The following is a 13,343-nucleotide window of genomic DNA, read 5'->3' as shown; positions in this document are numbered from 1 at the left end:
TGAACGAGGGCGTTTCTACAAATTAGTTAACCAGCTGTCTCCCAGCTCTGCTGCGCAGTGATAATCAAAACACATCGAAGCGATGAAACGGGAAACGGCCAACAACTGTCTCTGCATTTTTTTCTAACTTGAGACTTCTGTTCTTGAAGGGAGGACCTTATGGTTCGGTTTATTTACATTAAGAAAATGTTCAACATTTAAAATAAAACCAGCCTGTCCAGTTTCCCACGGGGACAGAGACATCGGGGAAATCCGACACCTGCAGCCCAGAGGTCCCTGTGCCTGACGGGGAGGACAGGGTCCCTGTATTTTTTGCAGGACTCCTTGGCACAGATGCTACTAAATCGGGACTTCCAAGAGCCTTCTGATGTCCTGGAGAGCCTTTCCCCAAGAACGAATATTGAGTGTAAGCTATTACGAGAGTCATTAAAATAAATAAGTCCCGATCCCCGTCCACACCATTTTATCTGCCTGCAGAACTGCATACGGTTTCACCAGAAACTGCCTCTTCATTTTGCTTTAATAAAGTGGGTTGAAGAAACACTGGGAAGAGAAACCGTTCCGCCCATGTCCTCTTCGGCCAAAACCTGGCTTCATGCTGATGAAGACTGACCGTTCAAATAGTTCGATCTAGTTTTAGATAGAGGACAGAATTTTAAATACTCCTGTGAACTGTCACTTTGTCACACATTGGACTCACTTAGCTAAACTTGCCATGGGTGACAAAGTGAGCTGCATGCTACCTTACAGCCAATGGGGAGGGCAGGCGTTTGATTCCCCCATATGTCCACAGAAGGGCTGTTGCTGGCAAGTATGAGACTAGACTTTGTTGTCAATCAGTAGACACGAAGCTGCAGTGTGACATGATCTATAGGACATTGGGATATGGCACCCCATTACCCAAAGTTCTCTGCAATCAGTTTCAGTCTATCTCAGAAGAATGCTTCCATAAAGCCTGTAACATCATGTGATCGAAGTAATACTCTAAAAAACAAGATCTTTGGAGTCACAATTCAGATCTGATTAACAACGTGTTGACAACATATTTCTGTTATTAACCAATAATTAACTGTTACAAAATATTTATGTAAAAAGTTTACTCGATGGACTTTATAAAAACATAATGCTTTGATATAATAGGCTTAGTGAATTATTTTTAAACATCCTAGTAATAAAAGGGTAGAATCTCCCTTAAAAGTAAAATGATAGGAAAGCGTCCTTTCCGGTAAAACCCATATTTGATATTTGAGAGTTCACTTTTTACGAGTTCGCTTCCTGTTTTCTCTTTCTTTTAAGAGTTCACCTTCTGTTTGTTTCTTTTTTCATGACACTGACACCCAGGGCATGTACTTTCTTTATATAGAAAAGATGACCTTATCAAATGTTCGATTTTAATTAATTCTCAAAATAGTGGTTTTTAATAGGAAATTATCTTTTTCCTCTGTTTCTGGTCAAGAGATAGAAGTTTAATAGTACCAGAATTACTTATTCTTGGGGGAAAAAAGTCAAGAGGAGTTATGTTCATTATTTATCACTAAAAGTTGATTGATGAGCAATGGATGACTTAACCTTTTGTGTGTTCTTTTCCCTTATTGTAGTCAGCAAAATAAAATTTGAAGGAGATGATTACTTATGGGGTAGTGTGTTCAAGCCCGGTGGCCTAGCCATGGGCACAGTGGGTGGCGAGAGAGTTTTTCATAATGCCGAGTCCTGCTTGAAATTTATAAAACGGAAAACTGTGTTGGACCAAGGTCTTTCTCACATCTGTGTTTGCCTTAGCACGTCCTAACCAAGAGAGTACGTGAGGAGGAGAAAAATAACATTTTAAAGCCTTAAACATTTATTATGGGCTTCGAGTCATTTAATTTTTAAAGTCTTCTTCTAGGGATATGAATATGTCAAATGAAATCAGACGGTTTAAGTAAATTATCTATAAAACCTTCTAAAATATATCGAATTATAGCAAACTCCGAATTGATTGGAGGTTTTATGTCATGCATATATGTATCTACGATGTTTATTTAAGCATAATTAATAAATTTAGCATCTCTTTTCACTACCAAGGTCCTTTGGACCAAATATATTAGACAGTTGACAAACGTTTTAGGATTTTTATATGCAAGAATCTGTGGAAGACGTAAAGTGGAACCGTATGTAAGCCTGACGTTTGTGTATTTCTTTACAGTTTACAAACATCAGCACATACGTTCTCTCCTGAGCACTAGCCTCCCAAAAACCTCTTCAATAAACAATAATTATTTCCACAATTTTACAAACACTTCTCTTTTCAAAGTAGAGTGGAATTACTACATTCGTAGTGTCTGGGCACTGCGAGTATTGTATGCGAGTGGTCGAAAACACAGACTAGAGTTTTTTCTTATTTAATCTAGGGAGAAACTGTGGCTATTAATGTTATTTTTCCAGCTAATGAACCAAATCTATAAGTCTGCAAGTTTAGCAGTGAAGCAAATACTCTTCGGTACCCTTAGAAGTGAAGCACACTGCAAGGGAAGGCGATTTCCGGCTGACGCCCATGACTTTGGAGAATTTTTCCAAAGCAAGTTCTTGACTCGTCGTATCGAAGGCGTCTGCTGTGAACTCCGAGGAGAGATGGGATGGCCTCCTGTTGCCGGACTGGTTTACACCGCCGGTGTCACATACATGTCAAAGTACTGTTCCTTGTGTGCCATGCGTAGTGCGGCGCGTGCGTTATTGTGAGATGGAAGCTTTCACGTTCCTGAACAAACGAAGACCTAATGCGATCTCAGGATGTTGCCGGTTTGAAGAGGGGAGTGAAGGAGAAGCAAGCGGCGGGCTGTCACTGCAGAGGCTTCTCTCCCTGGCCCGGCTCCCTAGCATCCTTCATGTACAGTTTGCGGTGAAAGCCATCCAAGGGAGAGGAATTCGAAATCAAGCCCCTTGGCCTCTGCTGGATAAACGGATAAGGAATAATGCAGAGAGAAGTCGAGGGGTGTGCAGAGGTGCTGGTGACAAACCGTCTCGTGCTTCGATGTCAGACAGTGCACGAGCTCATGTTTTGGGCAGCTGAGTGTCTCACGGTGGGAGCCTGCAGCCGCCACCCGCCCCCTGGAGCAGGGCCCTTCCGGATGCCTCTGTGAAACCTTCCCAAAGGGAATTGAGCCTTCTGTCCCCAGTGCAGGGAACCACCTCCGGTTTTAAATAAAAGGGGAGAGTAGAGAATAGAATTGTGAAAACTGTATTTTTTGTCTGTTATGCGTCAGAGTTCTGCCAGGTTTATACAATGAGCAGCACATAAAATAACATTGAACAAAGCTTATGCTTCAAGCAGAAAACAACAAAAAAATATTCTTAGGCATGAATGTCTCATTTAAGAAGCTGGCAGTTCTAATTCCTATTACTTTTCCTCTCTCAGATAACTGGTCGTTCGCTAATTTTTTTTTTTTTTTTCCCCAGACAAGATGTCAGGGGAGAAAAAAGACAGCGAAATAACTGTTGAAATCTGAAGTTTATAGAAATAACTGTTAAAATCTGAAGTTTATAGTTTAGTTTAATACTATTAGTTAATAGTATTAAACCAATGTTAATTTTTTAGTTTTGGTAATTTAATATGGTTATATAGGATGTTAACATTAGGGAAATCTGGGTGAAATATTTATAAGCACTCTTTGTTATTATTATAACTGTCTATATGTTTATAATTATTTCAGAATACTTAATTTTTAACAAAAACTGAGACCACTGACTGGGAGCAAGGGGTAACATGAGTAAGAACTATGATCGTTAGTGTGACATACCCCATAATGATCATTCTTTTTTCACCTAAAAGTATAATGAGAGCTAGAATCTTAGGAAAGCATATTAAGTATTAAAGTGCTATTTCAAAAATGTAGGAACACATATGATCAGTTCCCAGCATTAGGATTTTCAAATTTACCTGACATCTGGCAGTTACCTCAGTTATGCAGGGTAAATTATGGGATGCTCTGTCTAAAAAAGGAGCAAAAAGTCAAATTATTTCCAAAACCTTTAGCGGAATAGCTTTTCAATGGCCTTTCTATCTCAAAGACATCTGTGAAATATTTCTGAACTCTCCAAAAGAAGTCTGCCACCCTCTCCTCTTTGGGCCGCTGGTGCTCACACATCACGGCCACCTGTAACAGCATTTAGCACATCCCGCTGTGCCCCTAGCAAGGATACCCTCCCCTCAAGGCAGAAAACTAATTTGTCTTTATCTTTCCTAATGCCTTAGTTCACAATAGGTATTCATAGAATTCTCTTTTTTTTTTTTCTTTCAAGGAATCATTGAATTTGATTGTGGGGAAAAAATATATACATTGTAAAATCTTTTTTCTTTCTTTCTTTTTTTTTTTTTTTTATAAGAGTACCTATGGTTTACTGTCTTCTCCAGAGTTCAAGTGAGAAATAAGCCATGAGATAAGCACTTCTCCGAAGTCCTTGCTATCTTGAGGACGCTTGAAAATGTGCCCTCACTGCTTCGTGAAACTAAGTGTAAATCATCCAGAAAAACATAGGGAATCTGCGAGAAAAGTCTTGGGCAGCAGAGGCTCTATGCATTTGATGATTCTGCTCTTTCTAAGTTCCATTTGTGATTTCTAGTATTGAAATCCTGGTTCCTTGAATGTTTAGGTTTATTTAGTATACCTTAAGCCACAAATTTCTACCCCGGTCAGTTGCTGACTCTTAACGGGTCATTTCAGTGAGTCGGAATAGGGTAAACCAATCAAAAAATAATTACCAGTCATCAGTTTGTCATTTTAAACCCTCTATTGAAAGTAATGAAATGCAAGTTGCATTTGAAAGTCAGTATCTCAAAAGACAATGTCATGCAAAAACCCTGTCTGTGGCAGTGGATCATTCTGGAAGGGCACTCAGTCTGGGTGTCATCCAATCATCTCGTTCATGGTCGGAGAATTTAGCATGGCCTGTCCTGCTGCTGCTTGAAGGTTTATTCCGTTTGACCTAGATTTGATTGGTATTCACTCTAACCGGCTCAGTTAGCTTTGGGGTGTATCTTTGGGAAAAATGAAGCATTGCCTTCGATTGGCATATTGAGTAGTTGGAAAGATTTGATAAAATGCTAATTGATAATAATGACATGCTGAGTCACTATATTGATAAAAAAATATTTTCTTGTTCTTCTGAAAATTATTAGAGAAATCGTTTTTTTTAATGAATAGAAGAGTGGCTTAAAAAAGAATCCTAGGAAGAGGATATAATAAGAATCCTATTTCTTCGGTATTTTTGTAGCTCGTGCTTTTTAGATAGGAAGATTATGATCAATGACACTAAAATTTCAGAATTTCAGGTTTAGGGAAAGCTGTCAGAGGTCATCAATATTTCCTTCTCCTAATTTTAAGTCTAAGTGCAAATCACTCAAGAGAGAAAACTTTCTCCATCTTCTTAAATAACATCCCAAGATGTCTACGGCAATGCCACCCTGAACAAGCCCGATCCCTTCTGATCTCAGAAGCTAAGGAGGGTCGGGCCTGGTTAGTACTTGGATGGGAGACCACCTAGGAATACTAGGTGCTGTAGGCATAAAAAATAAATAAATAAATGAGGGATTGTAAGCTAACAAGGTTCTTACGATCTGTGAGGTCAACCAAAGGTTGCCTTGCCTAAAAAAAAAGAAAAAAAAAATCCAAGAATATGGGTTTATAAATCCTTCATGATAATTTCATAATCTGTTTCTTGAGACACCTAATTTATATACCCTCTTAGGCTGCATCATTAAACTTTTCAGAACTACAACAAAATAGGAAAGGAGAGAAATGCCTGAGGGAGAGGCACGTACCCTGAGGCCTGGGGTATTCACCGGGCCTGATGGATGCTTGGGAGCAGAGCCGAGGGTGGAAAGTGAGGGCGTATGCACGTAGGGAAGGGTTGACTGCTATTTAAATAACGCTCTAGTCATTACCTAATAATTTTTTGACCTGTTTCCCTGTTTTCTAAATCTGATATGATTTTATTTATTTTCCTCAACCTGTTCCTTCTGCTCATGAATTTATATTTTCCTTAATTTCTCGTTAGTCATTTGAGATTTACATTTTTCTTTCACTAGGCTAGCTATTGATTTTTAAATATACGATACGTTAACATGGTTCAGAAAAAGAATTTTAAATGTAGCGGAATGAACGATGGCCTCCCACCTCGCCTTCCATCACTCCCTCCTGCCCTTCCTTCCTAAGACTCGAAGTGCAAATGCAGCGAAGAAGTATTTGTTTGCTTTCTACTCTTCCTTTTCTTCTCACATTTTTAGATGAAGGAGCATAGACTGGAATCAGACTCACTTAGGTCTGAATTCGAATTCTCAGTTTCTTCACCTATAACATGAGTTAACAGCAATGTCACCTTCACAGCATTGTTAGGAAGGTTCAATAAGAAAAAAGTCTATAAAAAACTTACCGCTGTTTCTGACATGCAGATATCGAGTGTGATTATCATTATTTATAAACTTTGAATGAAAAGAAAAAAAAATTGTCGTATTAGTTTCCTAAGGCTATCAGAACAAATCACCACAAACTCGGTGGCTTTAAACAGCAGAAATGACTTCTTTCACAAACCTGGAGGTCAGAAGTCTGAAATCCAGGTGTTTACAGGGCTGTGCTCTCTCCAGGGGCCTAGGGGACTCTGTTCATTGCCTCTTACAGCCTCCGGTGATGTAGGTATTCCAGGGCTGGTGGCTGTGTCACTGTAGTCTCTGTTCCCATTTTCACATGGGGAGGAGGGTGTAGACATATCTTTTTTGGGTGGTGATTAGGGGGACACCAATCAACCCACTGCACATGTCTTCTTGTAATTTATTTTATAATAATCAATTTATTAACGCAGAATGTGTTCTTGAGGACCATTAATGTATTGCAAACTATAATATTGCAAATATGTATGAAATACATCAAATCGATGGTAATAAAACAGGCACACAGTAGGAAAAAAATACATTATTTTCACTAGTACAGTGTTTTGGTTTTCCACCCATTCCTCTGGTTCTGTGTGTATATTTGTGTGGGGAAGAAGGAAGGAAATTGAGCCAAGGTTAAAACACACACACACACACACACACACACACACACACACAATGATGGGTTTTAATCGCACTTGAGAACAGAAACGAATCGGCTTGACACATCTTCAAAGATTCACTTTTACTCTCTGTGTAAATTTTCTAGCCCAGTGGGGGCTCACCTCCCTTGTATAATGGTATAATGGCACAAAAAAGGTAAAAAGCATCGGATATATGTTCTCTATATCTTTTGGAACAGAAAGAGCGGAGAGAATGTTAATTTTTTTGTTTGAAATCCATACGACTGTGTTTCAAAGAATCATCATTTCTAAGAAAGAACGCTCTCGAGCGCATCAAAAGCATTCAAACGGAAACAGCGTCGCTTCATCCGCCAGCGTCGTCATAGTCACTGCAATGTCCTATAATTTGTGCATGACCAAATCATATGACAAACGGACTGATTCCTAATTCCGATTTTAATTTATTTTACAGTCCATTGACTTGTACCAACTCCACATATCCATAAAGGCAGTAGAGAGCTAGAGACATTGCGTGCCATGTTAGACTTTTAATTAACATTTTTTTTTAGTTGGCAGAATTTCAGATATATTGACCATGTTAAACAAGTAACCTCACACTGGGTAACAAATGCTTTACTAGTATTTTTAATTCACCACTCAGTCTATACGCTAGGAATGCTTTAGAAGGTGGTATTCGTAACGCTAGTGAATAGCCTCCGATGTATTATTAGACTTTTCATCCTTAAAGCTTGTCTAAGTCCTATTCAGAGGTATGCTTTCCTCTCTTCCATAATAGAACATCTTCACTGACGCAAGTTTGTTTTCGTGGCTTTTGAGGAAGATGAATCTGAGCTCTATTTGGTGTTTGCTAAGAAACAAGGTATACGGTTTGTTCCTGGCCCTTTGGGGCTTCTTGGATCTCACAGTCGGATCTTAAGCTGAATGTCAAGGCGTATGGGCAGCGTCTCACCTGTGGTCCAGCGCCCTGTGGTTTTTGGTCTGTCTGGTGCTTCCTGGGCAGAACTGAGATACCCTGTCTTGCTTCCTTCTTATCTATCTGCCTATGAGGAAGGCTAGACGTAGCCTCACAATCCTAAATCAGGCTTCTGAGTTTCTTTGAAAACAGAACATGAAAAACCACACCTTCTGATACGGCTCCGAGGGTTCTTCTCGACTCCTCCTTACTTATATGTCTCCATCATGAAAGGACCTCAGCCTTCTAAAGTGTTGTTGGCCACTGTCCTTTCCCTCTCTTGCCAAGTCCATCCACCTTCCCCTTGCTGCTCCGAGTGGGGCTGGGAAGGGCTTCAGCTTTGATGCCTCAGGATATTAGGGCAGTAGGGGAAGTGGCCAGCTCAGTTTTCAAGTGGCTTTAGACCTTGGTTATGAATCTGGGAGTAAATAGTAAACTCTTCCCAGAAAGTCTCTGGCATTTACTCAAGCTTTTTGTTTGCTTTTTTTGTTTTTTACATGACATTTAAAAAACCCAAATACTGAATTGTGTAAAATAAGGGTAAGAGTTTTGCCTCATTATTCTACTCATTATTCTACTCCCGTGAGAGGAACAGTCTTAACATTTGAATGTGTCTCCTACAAGTATTTTTAATATTCAAAGAAGCATATATGTATGTACCTGTATGCATTCTAGTGTTGTTTTTTAAATCCAGCTCCATCATGAACATTATATATGTTGTCAGAAATCTAGCTCATTATTTGTCATCTATGCCTGTCATTCCAGTTTAAAGCTGTTATAATGTTAAGCCATTTATTTATTGTCGAACGCTTACATTAAAGGGTTTTTTTTTTTTTTTTTGCTCTCACAAATCATGTTACAGCGGTCATGCATGTGCTTACATCCTTATGCAGTTCGCAGTTGCCTCTCCTGGATAGATTATTCGGTTTGCTGGGCCAGGAGAGTCACACATTTTAAACTCTAATAGGTGCAGCCAAATTGCTTATTTAAAAAAAAAAAAAAAAAAAAGGAGGGCAGGGATAAATGATTCAGCTTCTTTCATTGACTTGTGCTTGAGAGTTTTCGTCTTTGGTTTGTTTGTATAATTGTTTCTTCTTTTGCATCGTAATTGGATACCAGAAAGGAGGACACTGGTAAAGGCTTGTTTTGGGGTGTGGGTGGCTCACCAATATTTTTAGCAATGCACGTGCTATAGAAAGTAACTCTCGGAATTCCTGCCTTCTAGGAGAAATTTCTCAGTGCATTTCCCATGGTTTCAGTAGAGGAAATTATTTTGATACATATTTGCTATTCCATCAAACGCCTGAAATAAATACACGAATTTCCCAGGGAATCTTGAATAGAAATTGAAGGATTAGACAGGTCAAAGTAGATAGCAGTAATAGTTGTCTCTTCCTTCTGTGATAACTGTGGGTAAAAGCTAGAGAAAATATTCCGTGTGTGTTGGCAGAGCAGAAAATAGGGATATCGTCGTCAAGATTGGGGAAGTAAAAACAGATGCACTTTGGTTCAGTGGCATCCTTTTCAGACCTGATCCCTGGAGGGGTTCGCAGAACTCCCTCTGAAGCCTCTTTTATCCAACTTGTTTTTTTAGGGGTATTTAGCATTGATACCTATAAGCCTCTTTATTTGTACAGGTTCTGATGTACTGTGTGAACGGGGACAAGTCATTTATTCTATATTCTTCTGTTTTCATGCCCATGAAGGCAGAGTAATTCCCACATCATTGAAATTAAGCATGACTGCTACAATCAAGCCTGCCGAGGGCTTTAAAACCCTTGGAGAGAAAGGCAACGTTAGCATAAATTAATGCGTTTTGATTTACATTTTGTAATATATTTTTTTATTTTACTTTTAAAGCTGAATTTTGAATTTATGCGGTTTTTTTTTATAACTTCTATTTTTTAGATTTAAACTTCTTACAATACAAGATAACTTAGGTAAATGGTGGTGAACAAGCATGCAATTCTTGGCTGAGTAATTTCCTTTTCTGAGGCTGTGTATATATCCTTATTTTAATTTCTAATCATTCATATTTATGACTCATCTTAAATAGTAAAAGGTATTCAAAAATACTTATGTTTAATGGTGACATCGGTTAATGAAATCCAATAAGTTTCAGCTGTACACTTTAACAGTAAGGCATATATATATATTTACACTGTGTGTTCACCTCCCATAGTTAGATTTCTTTCTGTCACCACATATTTGACCCCCTTTACCCCATCTACTTCTCCGCTCCCCCCTCCCCCCTCCCCTCTGGTAACCACTAGTCTATACTTTTTAAATGTATATGTGGAATTATTGATGATTTATTTGAATGGTGTCTTGAATAAATGTTTTGGTCTCTTCTGCTTGATCTTGAAAAGTTGTACTGTCAACATCTCTGTGGGAAGACGTGGATACACACAAATGTGTATGTGTTTATATACGTTATGTGTGATTCTGTATATATATATATATATATGCACACATACGTGCATGTATATATGTATATATACATGAATTTATATACATAAGAATATATATTCATACATAGGCATACATTTATGTATTTATATATATGATTATGAATATTTATAAACACATAAACACACTTCATATATATTTAAGAGTAAATTGTAATGTTCTCTCCTAAATATCTTTGATTTTGGCACGTCCTGGAATTCCCCATGAGGTACCTTCTGTTATATTAAATCTCATTAACATGAACATGCAGCAGAATATTAAAATAAATATCGTAAATATCTTCCGTAATGACTAGGTATAATAACATTATGTGCCCTAACTGCCAGGATTATGTACTGTCAACTAAAAAGAATGAGTAAGAACAGGTTATCAAGTCCTACATGTGAACTCCATCTGTTGATGGGACCCCCCACTTGAAGTCACTCATCACCCAAAACTCAGATTTCATAGATGAGATTCATCACCTTTCCCCGGACATGGCCCAGTTTCCTACTTGACACAACAGTCTCCCCATGGCTCAGCCTTTGGACGATGGAGTCAGCTTTAATGCCCCTCCTTTGGTTCCATGATTAACCTATGATACAAATTTCAAAGTTCCCTGGATGCTTATTTTCCTCTTGTAATGCTGTCATCCGAAATAAAACTTTCCATCATATCTACTAATGCACGTCTGCTTGTCGGTTCATCGTATATTCTCCTAGGACCTAGCACTGTGTTTGGGTCAGTATGGGATTCGAATAAATATGTGTCAGATGCATGGATCAACACAAGATTTACTGTAATGATTTATTAAAACACAACCCTCATGAAGTTACTTTGCTGCGTGCAGATTCCCAGTGGGTCTCAGATGCCAACGGGAAAGACCAGACTCTCCTCACTGTAGCATTTAGAGCTCATTAACATCTCGCTCTCCTTATTTTTATCACTACTAACCTTCTGAATACTCTGTTGCAGTCTGGTTTTTAAATTTTCCCTAATATTTTATGCTTCACCCTGAGTCTAGCATGCATCATTTTGTTATTTTGTGTTTTGATGCCTGGGTTGCTCACTCAAGAATGACCTAACCTGTCCTCTAAACCCAAAGCTTAACTGAAGTTCTTGAACTTGAAATTCCCTCTCGTCAGCTTTGGCCCATGCTGGTATCTTTGTCCTTGGCACTGCCAGTGATTTAATCGCAACACTGTTATTGTTTTTGTTTGTTTGTTTTTAACACTGCTGCTTTTCTTGAATGTAGTGTTTTTCCCAGATCATGCGAGTAAGAATCCACTCTTCCTTTTCCTTCAAGAATATAGACGTAGTTTATTGAATAGCGTGGGTAGGCCAGGTGGAATTTATATGCCCTTGGTGTCTGTAGGGGGAGGGTGCAGGAGGGGGCCAGGGCTGCATGAGTGGGGCGGGAGGCCGTGTTTGGAGGTCTGCAGCAGGACAGAGAGCAGCTCGAGGGGGCCTGGAGGTGGAGACAGCTCATGCTAGTCCCCAAGAGTAGCCTCTTACGGAAAAGCAAGTTCACAGACAAGGCCCTGGAGATGAATGATCCCTCCTTCAAACTACGGCCCTGATGTAGCCTGGCCTGGTGCCTCCCAAGCCGCAAAAGTGTGGGAATCCCACGGCCTGTTCTCTGGCTGTCAGCGGGTCAGAGGTTTGTCAAGTTCCTTTAGGTAAAATCATGTGACCCCCATTACATCCTATTATGCTATATAGTCCTGTCTCACAAGGCACTTCATTTGAGGCCATCGATAACTGAACTTCTATGAAAATGAACTCACTTTTCTTGTGACCGAGTATATAATTATTTCATCTACCTCGACGGTGCGATTTTTCCAGACCCCCGCCCGAGTCACCGGACTGGCACCCTTAGTTCTCCCAGCCGAGCGCAACCTGGTTTTGTCCCCACGCAGCCCTTTGTCCCCGTTCCGTGCCCCTCTCCTGCTGTCTCTGCCACACGGACGCCTCCATTTTCTCAAATGCCCTAGATTTCCTCTGGACACAGGACTTCTGCGTGTGCCCCCAATCTGCCTGAAACGCCCCTTTCCTTGTCCACAGACCCCCGTCACTCTCTCAGACGAACCCAGATTCCTCTAGTACAAGCATACGTGGCTCTCAGGTATCTGTCATTCACAGTCCTCGGCATAGCTAAGACATCACATTTCCGAGTGATTACCTGATTACCGTCCATCTTTCCCACGAGATTGGAAGTTCCTCGAAAAGATGGATTGTGTCTGTTTTATGTCATTGTTGTATCCCAGCGCACAGTGCCTACAAGGCACTCAGTATATTTTTATTAAATTAAGCGAACTGGGGACTTAAATTTCCCTTGTGATTCTAGTTATTTTACTACAGAGACGTACGGAGCATGTCTGGAACATTGTTATCCCTGGTATCTAAACCCTCTAAAATGCAAAAGAAACCAAATACACACGAAAAGATTTCTAAGCATCAGTAGTTGAAAACAGGACTTCTCTAGTTACGTAAGTATACATTTAGCCAAATAGATGGGGTACCGTTTCTCCCTCGGCATGGTTTTTAGAAACCTTAAATTCATCTTAAATGTCAATATTTGCCCAATTCCAGGGAAGGTTGTACACAGAAATTATCTGAAACCTCCTCAAAGCCTTTTAAGTTCCAGTGGAGGGAGGGTAATGATTTCACTACTCAGCTTTGTTGTACAGAGTTTTCTCAGTAGGATGAGCACTAAACCAGTTCCCAGAAAGTTTATGTTAAAGGACAAATGTTCAAAGAATTATTCCACGAGACTTCTCATGCCTGGATCTTCAGAGAATGCCCATGTGGTTTCGTGATCCAAAACTATAAATAATTTTGAAGAGGAGAGAGAAGTTAGATGGCTTAATAAGAAAAGGGTCAGTTTATCCTGAAC

The 13,343-nt window shown here is 39.6% G+C and overlaps 1 protein-coding gene and 1 pseudogene across 5 annotated transcripts in view; both read left to right on the top strand.

Annotated features, from left to right (window-relative positions):
• The window catches only part of IMMP2L (inner mitochondrial membrane peptidase subunit 2), a 690,748-nt gene that overhangs the window by 570,959 nt on the left and 106,446 nt on the right, over positions 1-13,343 (top strand). The window lies entirely within an intron of this gene.
• On the top strand, positions 5,423-5,541 carry LOC111746522 (annotated as a pseudogene).

The sequence above is a fragment of the Pteropus vampyrus genome, unplaced genomic scaffold (genome assembly GCF_000151845.1).
Source record: "Pteropus vampyrus isolate Shadow unplaced genomic scaffold, Pvam_2.0 Scaffold192, whole genome shotgun sequence".
Taxonomy (NCBI): Eukaryota; Metazoa; Chordata; class Mammalia; order Chiroptera; family Pteropodidae; genus Pteropus; species Pteropus vampyrus.
Note: the sequence above shows the minus strand (reverse complement) of the source record. Positions and strands in the feature narration are given on the sequence as shown.